The sequence below is a fragment of the Dromiciops gliroides genome, chromosome 3, assembly GCF_019393635.1.
Source record: "Dromiciops gliroides isolate mDroGli1 chromosome 3, mDroGli1.pri, whole genome shotgun sequence".
NCBI classification, from domain to species: domain Eukaryota; kingdom Metazoa; phylum Chordata; class Mammalia; order Microbiotheria; family Microbiotheriidae; genus Dromiciops; species Dromiciops gliroides.
Window position 1 is genome coordinate 532,452,026 of NC_057863.1, and position 16,041 is coordinate 532,468,066.

The 16,041-nt window shown below is 39.6% G+C and overlaps 1 pseudogene; it reads right to left on the bottom strand.

The window, feature by feature from the left end:
* LOC122747893 overlaps positions 1-15,739 on the bottom strand; it is a 57,071-nt pseudogene extending 41,332 nt beyond the window's left edge.
* Positions 15,740-16,041: the final 302 nt, after the last annotated feature.

Sequence of the window (16,041 nt, forward strand, 5' to 3'; positions counted from 1 at the left end):
TTTAATTTTAATTTTTTATTTTTTGCTGGGCAATGAGGGTTAAGTGACTTGCCCAAGGTCACACAGCTAGTAAGTGTCAAGTGTCTGAGGCCAGATTTGAACTCAGGTCCTTCTGAATCCAAGGCTGGTGCTCTATTCATTGTGCCACCTAGCTGCCCTCAACAATTTGATCTTTTAATATCCCTTATGAAGTCTTTTTTTGTGTTTATCTTTTTATGCTGCTCCAGAGACTTGTATTTAAAAGTCAAATTTTCTTTTCAGTTCAGGTCTTTTCATCACAAATGCCTGAAAGTTCTCTTTTTCATTGAAGTCCCATTTTTTCCTCTGAAAGATTATAGTCAGTTTTTCTGGGTATGTGACTCTTGGCTGTAGTCCCAGTTCCTTTGCCCTCTAGAATATCATATTCCATGCCCTCCAGTCCTTTAATGTAGATGCTACTAGATCTTGTTTTAGCTTTATTGGAGCTCTGCAGTATTTGAATTCTTCTTTTATAGCTGCTTCAATATTTTCTCCTTGACCTGGGAGCTCTGGAATTTGGCTATAATATTCCTGGAGGTTTTCCTTTTGGGATCTCTTTCAGGAGGTGATCAGTAGATTCTTTCAATTTCTATTTTGCCTTCTGCTTCTGGAAAATCAGGACAATTTTCCCTGACAATCTCTTGGAAGATGCTGTCTAAACTCTTATTTTAGTCATGGTTTTCAGGTAGTCCAATGATTTTCAAATTATCTCTCCTGGATTTATTTTACAGGTCAGTTGTTTTCCCAAGGAGATATATCATATTGCCCTCTATTTTTTTTATTCATTTGGATTTGCTTTACTGTATCTTGGTTCCTCATAAATTCACTAGCTTCCATTTGTTCAATCTTAGTTCTTAGGCAATTATTTTCATCAGACAGCTTTTTTATCTCCTTTTCCATTTCGCTTTCCAAACTGTTTACTTTTTTCCCATAGCTCTCCTGCATTGCTCTCATTTCCCTTTCCATTCTTTCCTCCACCTCTCTAAATCTTCCTTCTATCTCTCCTACTTTCTCTTCAAAGTCCCTTTTGAGTGCTTCCATGATCTGAGACCAATTCATATTTTTCTTGGAAGCTTTGGATGTAGGAGCCCTGAGGTTGTTATCCTCTTCTGAGGGTATACCTTGATCTTCCTTGTTGCTAAAGAAACTTTCTATTGTTCTCAACTTTCTTTTTTTGCTCATCTTGCCATTTTTTATTTGACTTTTAGCGCCCTTTTATGGTGGAGCCCTACTTCCAAGCTACAGGGTCCCAAGCTTCAGAGGGTCCCAGGTGTTTTGGTTTGAGGGAGAGCAGGTTTTTCTCTCTCCTGGCCTGTTCTCTGATCTGAAGGTAACCTCAAGCTAACTTGCTAGTTAACCAGCCAACAGAGTGCTGTGGTGGTTTTTAGCTTCCATGAGCCTGCACCCTTCCCCCACCTGGGCCTCCTGCCAGTCAAGATTTCTTCCTGGTTCCCTGCTGGGGTGGAATATCTGAACTCCTCCCCAGGTCCCACAGATACCCCTGTGTTTTCCACTCCCTGGGCCAGCCATTCAGTCCTCTGACCTGACAGTAAGCTTACTTCCAGAAGACACTGGTACTGCAGCTGATTCAGAGGCTGGGGGTAAATATCCCTCGCGTAGCTTGTTTGGGGTCTGTGTCCACACAATCAGGGGTAGGATTCTTCTTCTAGCCCGGTATGGCTCCATTTAATCAGGAAAATAATCTCAGCGTCTTTTTGTGGGTTTTGCTGCTCCAGGGCTTGTTTTATTGCTGTTTGGGGGTAATTGTGTCAGGAACTCTGTGTGTTTAATGTCTTTGTTCTTCCATCCAAGCTCTATCCTATCAAGTTGAATAGGATTGAGGCAGCCATGGATACCCAGTCATATTTCCAAGTCCCCATATTTCTTCTAGATCTTGTAGCATTGCACTCCTTGCTTGAAGAACATTCAGTTCTTCATATACAATGTCCGACTACTTGTGAGCTCTTTTCCACTGAATAATGGTCGAATCACAGAATTTTGAGAGTGTGAAGGGAATTTAGAGGCAATCTATTCTATTCTAATCCTTTCATTTTACAGATGAGGAAACTAAGGCCTATAGAAATAATGACTTATTACTAGTAAGCATCATAAGGATTTGAACCCAGACAAGGGGTTGCCCAGCCTCTGCTAAGGCAGCATTGCTCAATGATAGTTTCAAAGTGCCCTGTTGGCTGATTTCTAAACAAATTGTGCTACTGTTCTTCCTTGGAATGACCAAACACAAAGCAAACACACTTCAATTCACACAAACATTGACTTCTTTGAAAAGAGGTAAGATTCAGGGATATGAGGTAACAGATGAAGCAGTCACCAAAATGCTCTCTGCAAACATTTCATCATGGCATATTTCCTATCACTGTCCCAAGGGTCTCTCTGACAATAGATGGCACCTCCTGCAGGGCTTGTCCCTAGGGCTGATTGAAGGTACTGTGCCAGCTAGCAAGGGTATTTAAGGAAGAAGAGAAAAGAAAAATAGATGAGCAAGATGAAGTATGAGGAATTAGGTTCAATTCTGGAAACTATGACAAAAAAAGGAGTCTTTTTCATAAAAGGGAGATCTTGGACACATTTGTCAAGGTGAAAGTGCATCATTTATGCACCAAATAAGGAACCTTATGCAATTTGTGTCTAATAATAGATCAGTAGGGGCAGCTAGGTGGTGCAGTGGATAGAGCACCATCCCTGGAGTCAGGAGTACCTGAGTTCAAATCCGGCCTCAGACACTTAACACTTACTAGCTGTGTGACCCTGCGCAAGTCACTTAAACCCAATTGCCTCACTAAAAAAAAATAGATTAGTAAATATTATGCATGTATTAATTGCAACTATTCCAAGAAAACAGGAAAAGGAAAGGACCAATAGCCATTGAATGCCAATGTATCAAATATAGCTCAAGAAGGCCATTTTTTAAAAAAATGTCAAAAGCAATTTGAAGTTTCTGAGAATTAGAGGAAAATATTGGTATTATAACACCAATTCCAAAAAGGAATTTCTCCCTCCTATAATGAGTCTCAGTAGGCAGTAGAGATTAGTAATGTAGATTAAAAGAGAAGGTGGCAAAAAAGGGTCAGTGGAAATAGTGATATCCAAATGGAAGAGTAGGTAGGAATTTGACCTAATAACCTTTCTTTTTGACTGGAAGTTGAGAATTCCAAATTCATAGAATAACAGAATCTCAGAGTTGGAAGAGACTTTGGGGTGCAAAAATCCAACTTATCTCTGAACAACAATACTTTCTACAATATATGTGGCAAATAGTACTCTCTATTTAGAATGAGGGTTTCCCAATACAATCAGGGGTGAAGCAAGGATGCTCATTATCACCTCTATTATTTAATATTTTACTAGAAATGTTAGCTATAGCAATAAGAGAAGAAAAAGAAATTTAAGGAATTAGAATAAGTAATGAGGAAACAAAACTATCACTCTTTGCAGGTGATATGATGTTATACTTAGAAAATCCTAGAGAATCAACTAACCTACTTGAAATTATTTATAACTTTAGCAAAGTTGCAGGATACAAAACAAATCCACAGAAATCATCAGCATTTCTGTATATTACCAACAAAGCCCAGCAACCACAGATAGAAAGAGAAATTCCACTTAAAGTAACTGTCAACAATATAAAATACTTGGGAGCCTACCTGCTAAGACAAACCCAGGAACTATATGACTACAACTACAAAACACTTTTCACACAAATATAGACAGATGTAATAATTGGAAAAATATTAAATGCTCATAGGTAGGCCAAGTCAATATAATAAAAATGGCAATCCTACTTACTTACTTAATTTATTTATTTAGTGCTATACCAAACTATCAAAAGTATTTTACAGATCTAGAAAAAATAATAACAAAATTCATGTGAAAAAACAAAAGCTTAAGGATATCATAGTAATCAGTGAAAAAATATGAAATAAGGTTGCCCAGCACTACCAGATCTCAAACTGTATTATAAAGAAATAATTATCAAAACAATCTGGTACTGGCTAAGAAACAGAGAAGTGCATCAGTGGAATAGAATAGGTACAAATTATACTCTGGTAAATGACTATAGTTATCTGGTATATATGATAAACCCAAAGATTCAAGCTTTTGGAACAAAAACTCATTATCTGACCAAAAACTGCTGGGAAAACTGGAAAACAGTATGGCAGAAACTAGGTACAGACTAACATCTCACACCATATACTAGAATAAGGTCAAAATGGGTACATGATTTACACATAAAGGATGGTACCACAAGCAACTTAAGACAGTATGGAATCATTTATCTGTCAGATTTATGGATAGAGGAAGAATTTGTTTTGTAGTTCTAGTCATATAGTTCCTGGGTTTGTCTTAGCAGGTAGGCTCCCAAGTATTTTATAATGTCGACAATTACTTTAAGTGGAATTTCTCTTTCCATCTGTTGTTGCTGGACTTCGTTGGTAATATACAGAAATGCTGATGATTTCTGTGGATTTGTTTGTGTATAGCCTTTGATCCAGCAATACCACTGCTAGGTTTATATCCCAAAGACATCCCCCAAAAGAGAAAAAGACCTATTTGTACAAATATAGCAGCTCTTTTTGTAGTAGCTAAGAATGGGAAATCAAAGTAATGCCCATCAATTGAATGACTAAACAAGCTGTGGCATTATTATGCTATAAGAAATAACAAGCAGGATGATTTCAGAAAGGTCTGGAAAGACATGTATGAACTGATATATGATGAAGTGAGCAGAACCAAGAGAATGTTGTTCACAGAGACAGCAATATTGTTTGATGAAGAACTGTGAAGGACTTAACTATTCTCAACAATACAATGATCCAAGACAATCCCAAAGAACTATTGATGAAACATACTATCTACCTCCAAAGAAGGAACTGATATCAATGGAACACAGACTGAAGCATGCTATTTTCCCTTTTCTTTCATTTTTTTCTTGTATTCAAGTTTTCTTGTACAAAATGACTAATATGGTAATGTTTTACATAATTCTATGTGTATAACCCATATCTAATTGCTTACCCCCTCAGGGGCAGGGGTGGGGGGGGTGGGGAGAGAGGGAGGGAAGGAAGGATTAAAATTGGAACTCAAAACTAAAAATAAACATAAGTGTTTATAAATAAAAATGTTTATTACTTAAAAAAGAATTGGGTTTTCCAGGAAGGCAGAGGCCACTGTTTCCTGAGGCAGCCCATCATTGTTGAACATGCCTAACTGTTAGGAAGTTAGTCTTTGTCTGAAACCTAAATTTGCTACTCTAGCACTTCTACCCACTGCTTCTAGTTCTGCCCTCTGGGGCACAGGAAGCTTACTCTCTTAACGGTCCTTCAGATACTTGAAAATGGCTAGCATGTCCCTCCTAAGATTTCTCTTCTTGAGGCTGAACCATTAGTGGACAGAGTGTTAGGCCTAGAATCAGGAAGACCTGCATTCAAAGCTGGCCTTACATACTAGTAGCTGTGTGACCCTAGGCAAGTCACTTAACCTGTTTGCCTCAGTTTCTTCAATTATAAAATAGGGATAATAATAGCACCTACCTCCCAGGGTTGTTGTGAAATTCAAATGAAATATCTGTAAAGTGCTAAGGACAGTTCTTGGCACATAGTAGTTATATACATGTTTTTGTTGTTGTTATTATTTATGGTCTCAAGAGAGAAGCCCTTTTATTTGCATATTTTCATTCCTCAAAGATTTGAATTACTCTGTGCAAAAAAGAAAAATGTGAAATAACTCACTAGTACATAGGCAATACAGTTGTAGAGCTTAGGAAAGAAACCAAATGGATCAGAAAGAAAAGTCAGATGCAGCCAGTGTTTTCCCTAAGGCTTCTCAACCATTAATTCAGACAAAAAAATGGCATGAAAACAGGTTTTTCAAACAAGTCCAATGATTATAGAAATAGGCACTTTTATTACATTTTCTTCATGAATACACTTTACAAACATTAACTGACTAATCCTCCCAATACTCTAAGGTATGTGAGTTGTGCTGTCAGTTAACTTAGATATTTCCTTTACAAATGAGGAAATTTTGTTCATTAAAATCCTAAAGGTTGTATCATATAGGAGGTAGAACATTGGACTTGGAAACAGAATGACTTTGGTTTAAATCCTATCTCAGACACTTACTAGCTGTGTGGCCCTGGATAAGATTTCTCTTTGGGCTTCATTTTCTTCATCTGTAAAACGAGGAGATTGGTTTTTATAATATTATGGTAGGAGTTTTTCTCTTGGTTCTACTCACTTCACTTTGCATCAGATCATGCAAGTCTTGGCAGGTTTCTCTGAAACCACCCCCTTTGTCATTTCTTCCAGCACAATATTATTCATTCGCGTTTGTACCATAATTTGTTCAGCCATTTTTCAATATGCACTTGACTGTGTATAATGTCACAAGGGTTTTGTTTTTCTTTCCTTTTTCTTTTCTACTGGGGAGGGATGAAGTGGGAGGGAGGGAAAAAAGTAAATTCTTGTTGATTAAAAACAAATGAGTTGGGGCAGCTAGATGGCGCAGTGGATAGAGCACTGGCCTTGGAGTCAGGAGTATCTGAGTTCAAATCCGGCCTCAGACACTTAACACTTACTAGCTGTGTGACCCTGGGCAAGTCACTTAACCCCAATTGCCTCACTAAAAAAACAAAAAAAAACAAAAAAAAACACCAAATGAGTTAAATTTTTTTATCAAGGAGGTTTCCAACTCTAAATATATATGTATATGTGTATATGTATATATAATGATTCTATGATCTACCCTTAAATAGATTATCTCATAAGTTACCATGACCAAACTCTGCCCCCAAAACAAAACAAACCACCACCACCACCAACAACAACAAAACACCTCAGTCAGCAAACTTGAGTTATGAGTCTCTCCCAACTTAGCCCTTTTGGTCCCCAGTTGTCAACCTCTCACCTAGTCAGTAGTGGAAACCTTTCCAGTTTCTTAGGAGCTATCAAACTTTGGGATTCTTTGTCAGAGTCTTCAAAACCCATTTTGACCTCTACATCATGATTAGGTGTCAGAGTAATGCTTTAAAGGGGTAAATCTTAAAGCACTGCAGACATGTTCCAGCCTGGGGCACATTACATAGAATGTCATATCTGGAACCCAAGAGGACTGATGTGACTTTAGCTTGAAGTCTTGATGATTGATAAGAATGGGCTTAATCCAGTTTTCAGGCAGAGGAGATTAATTTCCAAGGCAGTTTGCTGTTGTTGCTTGTCTTCATTCTCAAAGAGGACCATTACATCAGGGTGATGTGATGACTTGCAGTGAATTGTATTTAAGTGAGGGAGGGCTGCGCAGGGTCACCAACCTCACTCTCTCCTCCAGAACCAGCTGGGTCCAGTGGCAAGATATATATCAGGATGACTGAAGATGGCCCCAGATATTTTAAGGCAATTGGGGTTAAGTGACTTTCCCAGGGTCACACAGCTAACAAATGTCTAAGGTGAGATTTGAACTCAGATCCTCCCAACTTCAGGGTCAGTACTCTATCTACTACACCACCTAGCTGTAGTAATGGATAGAGGGCTAGCCTTGAAGTTGGGAAGGCTTGGTTTGATTCTTGTCTCTGACAAGTATTTGATATGTGACCATGGGTTCGTGTCACATGCAACCCTCTGAAACTGTAAATCACAATGGTTAGCAGCACCTGGTAGAAGGACTCCTTTGCACCCATAAAATCCCAGGATTGGATCCCAAATAAAAAAAATACACACCTGTTCCCTGTTAGGTAAACTCAATGATGTTGGATGATTCTAATAGTCATGTTTTCCATTCATTCAGTTATTTGACTTTTCCAGCTTATTTCAGACCTGTTTTCACACCTGATTTTCATTATAACCTTTTGAAGTATCATTATTAGCTTCATTACCCCTGTTTGACAGATGAAGATCCTGAGGCCCAAAGAATTTTAGTGACTCATCTAAGGTCTTAGAGCCAGTTAGAGTTGGAACAAAATTCCAGGTCTTCTGACCAGGGAATATGGGGCTCAGGCAAAGACTGACCATTCATAATATGTATCCCAAGGGGGTTGCAGCTTTGGGATGGAAATGTCCCTGGAATACGTTGGAACACCTTGAACCACTACCGTGATGGAAGTGTGACTGTTGTGGTGAAGATTCTGCCACCTCTACTGGGAGTAGAATTGGACAGAGGAGGAGGAATATCAGGCATAAGTTCGGCCACGTAAATAATGAAGGAAATGCATCTACTGTTGCTGGAAGTAATGAGGCAGGGTGTACAGAAGAGGAAGGGTTTTAGTGGATGAAGCTGATGGCTGACATTGCTGTAGCTGGCCGTGGACAGGAGAGAAAGTGCCACTGAGAAGCTTCAATTGTTGACCTCTAGCTGCATTGTTGCTGCTGTGGGGCAAAGCCCCTATTACCTCACCTATTGCCCTTAAAATTTTGCCAAGCATTTTCTATCCATTAATTCAATTGAAACCTGACACAATCCTATGAGGTAAACATGGATATGAATCTCAGGCCCTGTTTTATACCAGAGAGCAGGTACAGGCACCTTATTTCCTTCTGTTATTGGCCAACCACCAGTAGCAAGAAATGGGGGAAGACACCTAACCCCAGTATCTCAGATTCCTTGTCTCCTCAGGAATGACCCTGTTCCCCACCATGTCAACAACATCTTCCTTCCCTGTTTCTTGTATGACAGGGAGATAGGTGAACTGCTAACACTTTCCAGAACTTGCAAGTCTTATTTTTTTTTTAGTGAGGCAGTTGGGGTTAAGTGACTTGCCCAGGGTCACACAGCTAGTAAGTGTTAAGTGTCTAAGGCCGGATTTGAACTCAGGTACTCCTGAGTCCAGGGCCGGTGCTCTATCCACTTTGCCATCTCGCTGCCCCGCAAGTCTTATTTAATATGGGAGAAAGTAGGAGGCCAACTTACTTAAAAGCAGGCTTGCAAACTGGAGTCTGGTCTGCAGAAATGATGGAAAAAGTTGTTGAAGGATAACATTTTAGATTTCTACAATGCCTTGTTTTTCCAGGATCTTACAACACTGTACGACTCAAAGTATACTCAAAGGTCACCCAATCCACTGTAAAAATACATCTTCCTTTAGAAACTTGTAGAAAAATATATCCCTTAATGAGATTTAATGTTATAATTTGAGCTCACTATTGTTAAAATGATCATAAAAACTGACATTTACAGAGCACTTCAAAGTTTGGAAAACACTTGACATATTATTTCACATTAACCTTATGACCACCCCGAGAGGGAGGTTCTACAAGTATTATTTCCCCCATAGTACAGATGGAAGGGAGGGAGGGAGGAAGAGAAAGGGAGGGAGAATAAGCATTTGTAAAAGACCTGCTACATGCCAAGTACTGTGCTAAGCACTTTTACAAATGTCATCCCATCTAATCCTCACAATTACCATACAATATAGATGCTATCATCATACCCATTTTATAGCTGAGGAAACTGAGGCTGATAAGGGTCAAATGATGGTCCAGTATTACACAACTAGTGTCTGAAACAGGATTTGGACTTAGGTCTTCCTGATTCTAGGCCCAGCTCTCTATCCATTGTGCTACCAACATTTGCTTCCAGATGAGGCTACCAAGACTTACAGAAGCTAAATAATTTCCTCAAGGTCACATAGTTAGTAACTGTCAGAGGAAGGTTCTGAAGCAAAATCTTCCTGACTCCACATCTAATATTCTGTCTGTTATGATACACTATTGCATCTGGTGGCACAATTGTTAGAGCACTGGGGCTGGAGTCTGGAAGATCTGAGTTCAAATCTAACCAGGTAGACACTTACTAGTTGTGTGACCCTGGGAAAGTCACTTAAACTCTAGGTCACACCCCAGGATCACACAGCTAGTAAGTGTCTACCTTGTACCTACTTTGCAGGGTTGTTGTGAGTATTAAATGAGATAATATTTGTAAGAAGGACTTAGCAAAGTGCCTGGCATATAATAGGCCATATGTATGTGTGTGTATGTATATGTATATACACATGCATACATACACATATATCTATATAATATATATGTGTAGAAGTTCATTATAGAAATCCTTTCCCCCATTGTTTACAACCACATTCAGAGCTAAATGACTTACCATTATTTTATAGGTGAAATTATTTTTATTGACTTTACTCTCAACTTTTCACTATCATTCAACAGTTGACCAATCATTTCTGATTGTATTGTCATGGAATCTGGACAGGAAGCTTTTAAAAAAAGCTATGTCAAAACCTTCTTATTTTTTAACAGGAAAGAATCTTTTGCCTTAAGTGAACAGTGATAATTGCTATTAAAGATATTCTATCTCAATTCTACTGTTAGTTAGGACTCACTTCTGAGTTCTGAAGGCTGTCTGCCATTTGTGGGAGGAATTCTAGGTCAATGGAAAATGTTGATTGCTTTAGACCCATTAGGAAAATAAGTGAGTATGGAGACTTGCCAAGTCACGTGCCTTAGAGGCCAATTTTGGACTAACCAGTACATTAAAAATCCTTTTTTAAAAAATGCAGCGTACACCTCACAGCTTTTCCCAATACCTCGTATTAGGTTATAATCCTCCTGTTTTCCATGTTCTAAAATGCTTGCTACATGAAAGGGTTAGGATTCCCATTAAAATCACATACTCAACTCATCCCAAAATACTCAGCCCCTCAGTCTGTTAATGCCCTGGGATGTTGTTTGCTAAAGAATGCCATAACTTGAGCAACACCTCATTAGCCCATTGGAGAGTAGTGGGAAGCTGCCAGCCACTTGCTCCATCTCCTGCCAGGTCTCAGGGAGACACAAATGTTTTTAAATTTGCCTTTCATCCTCTCTCCTTATAAACTGGAGGACAAATACATAAAAATGCTCCAAGAGACTAATAATTCAGTTTTAACAGGTGTGGTGCTTATGAATTGGGTTTCTTACCATAGGGCAAAGGATTTTGGGAAAGAAGTCTTGAATCTAGCAATAGCTGCCATTTCACTGAGCAATCGATTCAGGCCTAGGAGGCCATCAGTGGGATGACTGGGTACAAAATCTGAATGCATGTTTAAGGCATAGCTGGGAAAAAAGACTAGAACCCAAGTTCATATGCAGAATTTGTCAATTAGGCATGCTCTCATTGCTCCTCACAGTCACTATTTCCTTAGGACCTTTCTAATCTTCTGTGGACTTGTTAATTCTCTCATCCCATCACGGCCCATTTAAGATTCATGGTGGGTGGGGGACCTGAGTTCAAATCTGGCCTCAGACACTTGACACTTACTAGCTGTGTGACCCTGGGCAAGTCACTTAACCCCCATTGCCCCACAAAAACCAAAAACCAAACCCAAACAAACCAAACCAAAATAAAGATTCATGGTGGGTATTAGAAATGATAGTAAAAATTAGAATAACAATAATAACGGTCATTTATTTAGCACTTTAAACTTGTCAACATGTTTTATGTACATTAACTCTTTTGGTCCTCATGGCTCTCTAAAATGCTTGCCCTAATGTCCAAAATGTCCCCTGGAACATTTAATTCACGACAGTGTTCTCTGTAGCGCAGGAGCAGAGGTTTCTTGATAGGATGTTTCTTTTCTAGAGGTCAAATTACATATTGGTATAGCCTTGGTTTCCCCTTAATGATCCTGGCTCCCCTTCTGGATGGTGTTGCTGTAGAAGTGGAAGAATCAAGCAGATGGTATCCAGGTTTACCAGTTGATGAAATCTTTTGTACTTGGTTCTCTGGGCTGATTTTTAGAGGCTAATAGGAGAGCATCTGCAAGAGAGTTAGATGGTCTGTCTAATTCCCAGTAACGAAGAGCAAACCTGGAGGCAGAGTCGAGCAGCTTATGGTTGACACCCTGTTCTCCTTCCTCCATGATCCTGTGGGTTCCTGTAGGGGATAATGAGAAGTGGAGGCTGAGAAGCAACTGCAATCAGCTCTCTGGCCTGGAATGGACATGTTATGCTAGTGAAATACAAAGAAGCCTGAGGGTACTAGGTTTTTCTCCTCACATGGCTATTTAAAAAGGTTTGGGTCCCAAGTTGGTGTCTCTTTTGGAATACAAATAAAGCCATTTCTACTTTCTTTCTTTTTTTTTTGGTGGGACAAGGAGGGTTAAGTGACTTGCTAGTAAGTATCAAGTGTCTGAGGCTGGCTTTGAACTCAGGTCCTTCTGAATCCAGGGCCAGTGCTTTATCCACTGCGCCACCCAGCTGCCCCCCACTTCTACTTTCAATGAGCTTATATTTCACTGGGCAAAATGAGTAAAATTATGAATGAGTAAAATTTATTTTTTTATAAAAATTATAAGGGGAGAGTATGCTAACAAGAAGGTCATGGAAGGTTTCATGGTAGACTTATAATCTAAGCAGAGCCTTGAAGAAAGAGAAGAAAATGCATCGATGGACAGAGATAAAATTGCAAAGTTCAAAATTAGGAAATGGTATGCAGAGTTGATGGGGAGATCTAAGATGTGACCAACCCTCTCTGTAGCTAAGAAATAGAAAGCCATTGGTCATGGGAGTTGAAGAGGTTGATAAACTGGGAGGGCAGGACTTTTGAAGAGACATTGTCATTTGTATTGTGGTCCCCAAATATGAGGATGGTGGTTAGGCTGGAAAGAAATACTTTAAGACAAGTACTGTACTCCAGACCTGGAGTCAGGAATCCTCATCTTCCTGAGTTCAAATCTGGCCTCAGCCACTTATAAGTTGGGCAAGTCATTTAACTCATTTTGCCTCACTTTCCTTATCTGTGAAATGAGCTGGAGAAGAGAATGGCAAACCACTCCAGTATCTTTGCCAAGAAAACTCCAAATGGAGTCACAGAGAGCTGGACATGACTGAAATGACTGAACAACAACAACACTGATCTCTTTGAGGAAGGAGGAAATAAAACCTTACCTGGAAGCCAAAACATCACAGCAATAAGAATCCAGATCAGGTGATGTAAAAGGATGGAGTAAACTTCAGGGTGGAGATGGAGGCACAGGAAGGGTCTGAAGTGGCAGTGGAGAACAAAGAACAAAGTGGGGAACAAGTGGCCAACTCCTCTTAGTCAAATATGTTAAGAGATGTGAGAAAAAGAACAACTAGCCCAGGAGAGCTATGTCAAGATCTACATCCAAAGCCAACCTGGTTGGGAATCAGTATGGCAGCCTCCATCATGCAGCTAGAAATTCACCACCATGCCCTAAGCTTCTTTCAAACGGCTATGAAATTGTCTTTAAGACTTGGTCCAGGGAGACTAAAACATGAACCATGGACACAACTTCCTGGTCACTTAAGGGATACTCACCACGCAATTAGTATGGGTTCCTCAGGCTTAATGGACTTGCCACTGCTGTGAGTCTGACAGATAAGACCTTAAAGAGAATGGTGATTGGAGTGGGGGCGGGGAGAGGACAGGTATCCAACTGAACCAACTTTACATCCTTGTTGAATACCCAACTTATTGCCATTATCTTCTTTTGTTAAGTGTTATGTTGTTTATGAATGTCTTAGCATTTTGTTTTAATTCTGCACCTGAACTGGCCTGAGTTGGAACCCACTAAGAAGAGTAGGCCTATCTTATCTTCTGGAGAACAAGTTTCCATGAGTGCAAGAAGATGGGTAGGGAGTAAAAAGTGAGTCGATGATCAAGTTGGAGTTTTAAAGGGCACAACAGAAGGAGGGGACAGAGAAGGAGAAGGTCTGAGGACTGATAGACAATGTAGATAAGGAAGAAAGCATGGAGTGTAATATCAAGGAAAAGGAGAATCCCCCCTGGGGGATGAAGACTCAATCCTTCAGGCCTGCTCCCACTTATATTTCTCCAGGAAAATTTCTAAAACAAAGCTAGATTTATCTTTATTGGAGACAACCCAAGATATCAACCATGCCTCCTTTTAGATTTCTTTTTAAAGTCAGATGGGGCATTAATGGGTTGGAGAGAAAAGACCCAAGGATTGAATCTGGGACCTTGTGATCCCAGAGTCTCACTTGTCTTAGGAGGGGAGCTCTCTGGACCTTGGGCAATATTAGTTTCTCTCTCTGGTTCTATCACTGTCCTGAAAGAAAATTCCAAGGAAGTCTCTTAAACAAAGTTCAGGTATGTTTATAGTTTAGAGTTCCCCCAAAGTGGGTAATAGTGTCCCTTCTCACACCTTACTACAGAAATTGCATAAGATTCAAGGACTTGCAGGTGAACATGAATAAATACAGAAATACAAAATATTCAAATAGCCTTTTCCATCCATTAGACTACTCAAAAAGCATTTCTGGGACTGCTGAAGACATTTCCCATTCACCTCAGCTCAAGTACTATCTGAGTAATTCACAGTAGTTGTCATGGAGGGTAGTCAAGGAACTGCTTTCCTGATCCTTCATTTTATGGTTTTGGTGCTCTGGCTACAGGATGATCCTGACAGTAGTCCCCCTCTTTGGAGAAGCAGCCTTTCATAGGACAGTTGGTGTTTGAGTTTGGAACTCAGGAATTTTTAATCTCAGGATTTCCCACGGAGAAATCTCAAGACTGGAAGCATCCATTGTTAGGATCTGGTCTCTAACCTATCCTTTGAAAAGGAAACAAAGACAACACCCATAACTGGGAAGCTTGGGGGTTCCTGTCTCTTGTTCAGCTAGGCAAGTGTGTGTCTTTTCACTGGCCGTGTATTTCTGCTGCAAGCTACTATTACTTACAGGGATAGAGGAGAAAGAAATTCCTCCCCCATCTTCCTTGTGGAATATCAAGGAAGGAAAAACTTGTGAAAAATAAGGGTCCCGAAAGGAGGCTAGAGTTTTCCTCAACTTCTTACGTAGATTCCAGAGGGAAAGAAGTTCCTCTTTGAAAAGTCCAACCCACATGACTCTTAGTCACCAGTGTTTGCATTTTGGGTATAACCATGATGGGCCATGAAGAGTATATAAATAGAGCAGAAGAAAATCCTTCATCTATATGGGTGGCATATATCTATATTTATGTGTGTGCATATGCACACATGTAAATAAATAAATAAACACACATATCTATTATATAAATGCTTACCATATATAATAGCTAAAGGAGATGTAATGTATATTATAATATGAGGATTAATATGTGTGTGTGTCTGTGTGTGGTGATAGACAGCCAGACAGATACATTTCTTTTTTTTTTCAGTGAGGCAATTGGGGTTAAGTGACTTGCCCAGGGTCACACAGCTAGTAAGTGTTAAGTGTCTGAGGCTGGATTTGAACTCAGGTACTCCTGACTCCAGGTCCTGTGCTCTATCCACTGCACCATCTAGCTGCCCCCCAGATACATTTCTTTTAGTCTCTGGTGCTCACATTCCTATTCTGCTTATGTTACCCCTCCAAAAGTGATGGCCAATATTTAAGTTATTAACATAGTAAGAAAGAGATTTATTTTAATTCTGTCAAATCTGGATCATTATTTATAGATTAATGCCCTTTCCCTCACTTTTTAAAATGTTGCCTTTTGTTTGGGGGTAGTAGAGAGAACATTAAATGTGGAGATAAAAGAACTTGGATTTTAGTCCTGGGTCCACCATTTACTAGTTGTGGGATCTTGGGCAAGTTGCTCAAGCTCTGCACCTCAGTTTCCTCATCTGTAAAGTGGGGTTATAATAATCCTCCTGTGACTCCTTGTTGCCTCCAGCATGAAGTCCAAACTCTTCTGTTTGTCATTTAATACCTTTCACAATCTGGTTCCTCTCCACCTTTCCAGACAAATTAGATATTACTCCTCTTCGCATACTACCAAACTGGCCTTTTTGCACTCCCTCACTCATGAAAATCCTTCTCATATCTTTGAGATTTTACACAGGCCGATCCCCATTTCTGGACTCTTTCCCTTACCTCTGCTTCTCACAACGTCCAGCTTCCTTGGACACTCAAGAGCCACTTCTTGTAGAAGGCCTTTTTTGATCTCAACCCCTCTCTGCTAAACACACACACATCCCCATGGCTAGTGCCTCTGTCTCTCAAAATTACCTTGTACCGTATTTACATTACATATATATATTACTATTATATATCATTTATTTATAATCTATTA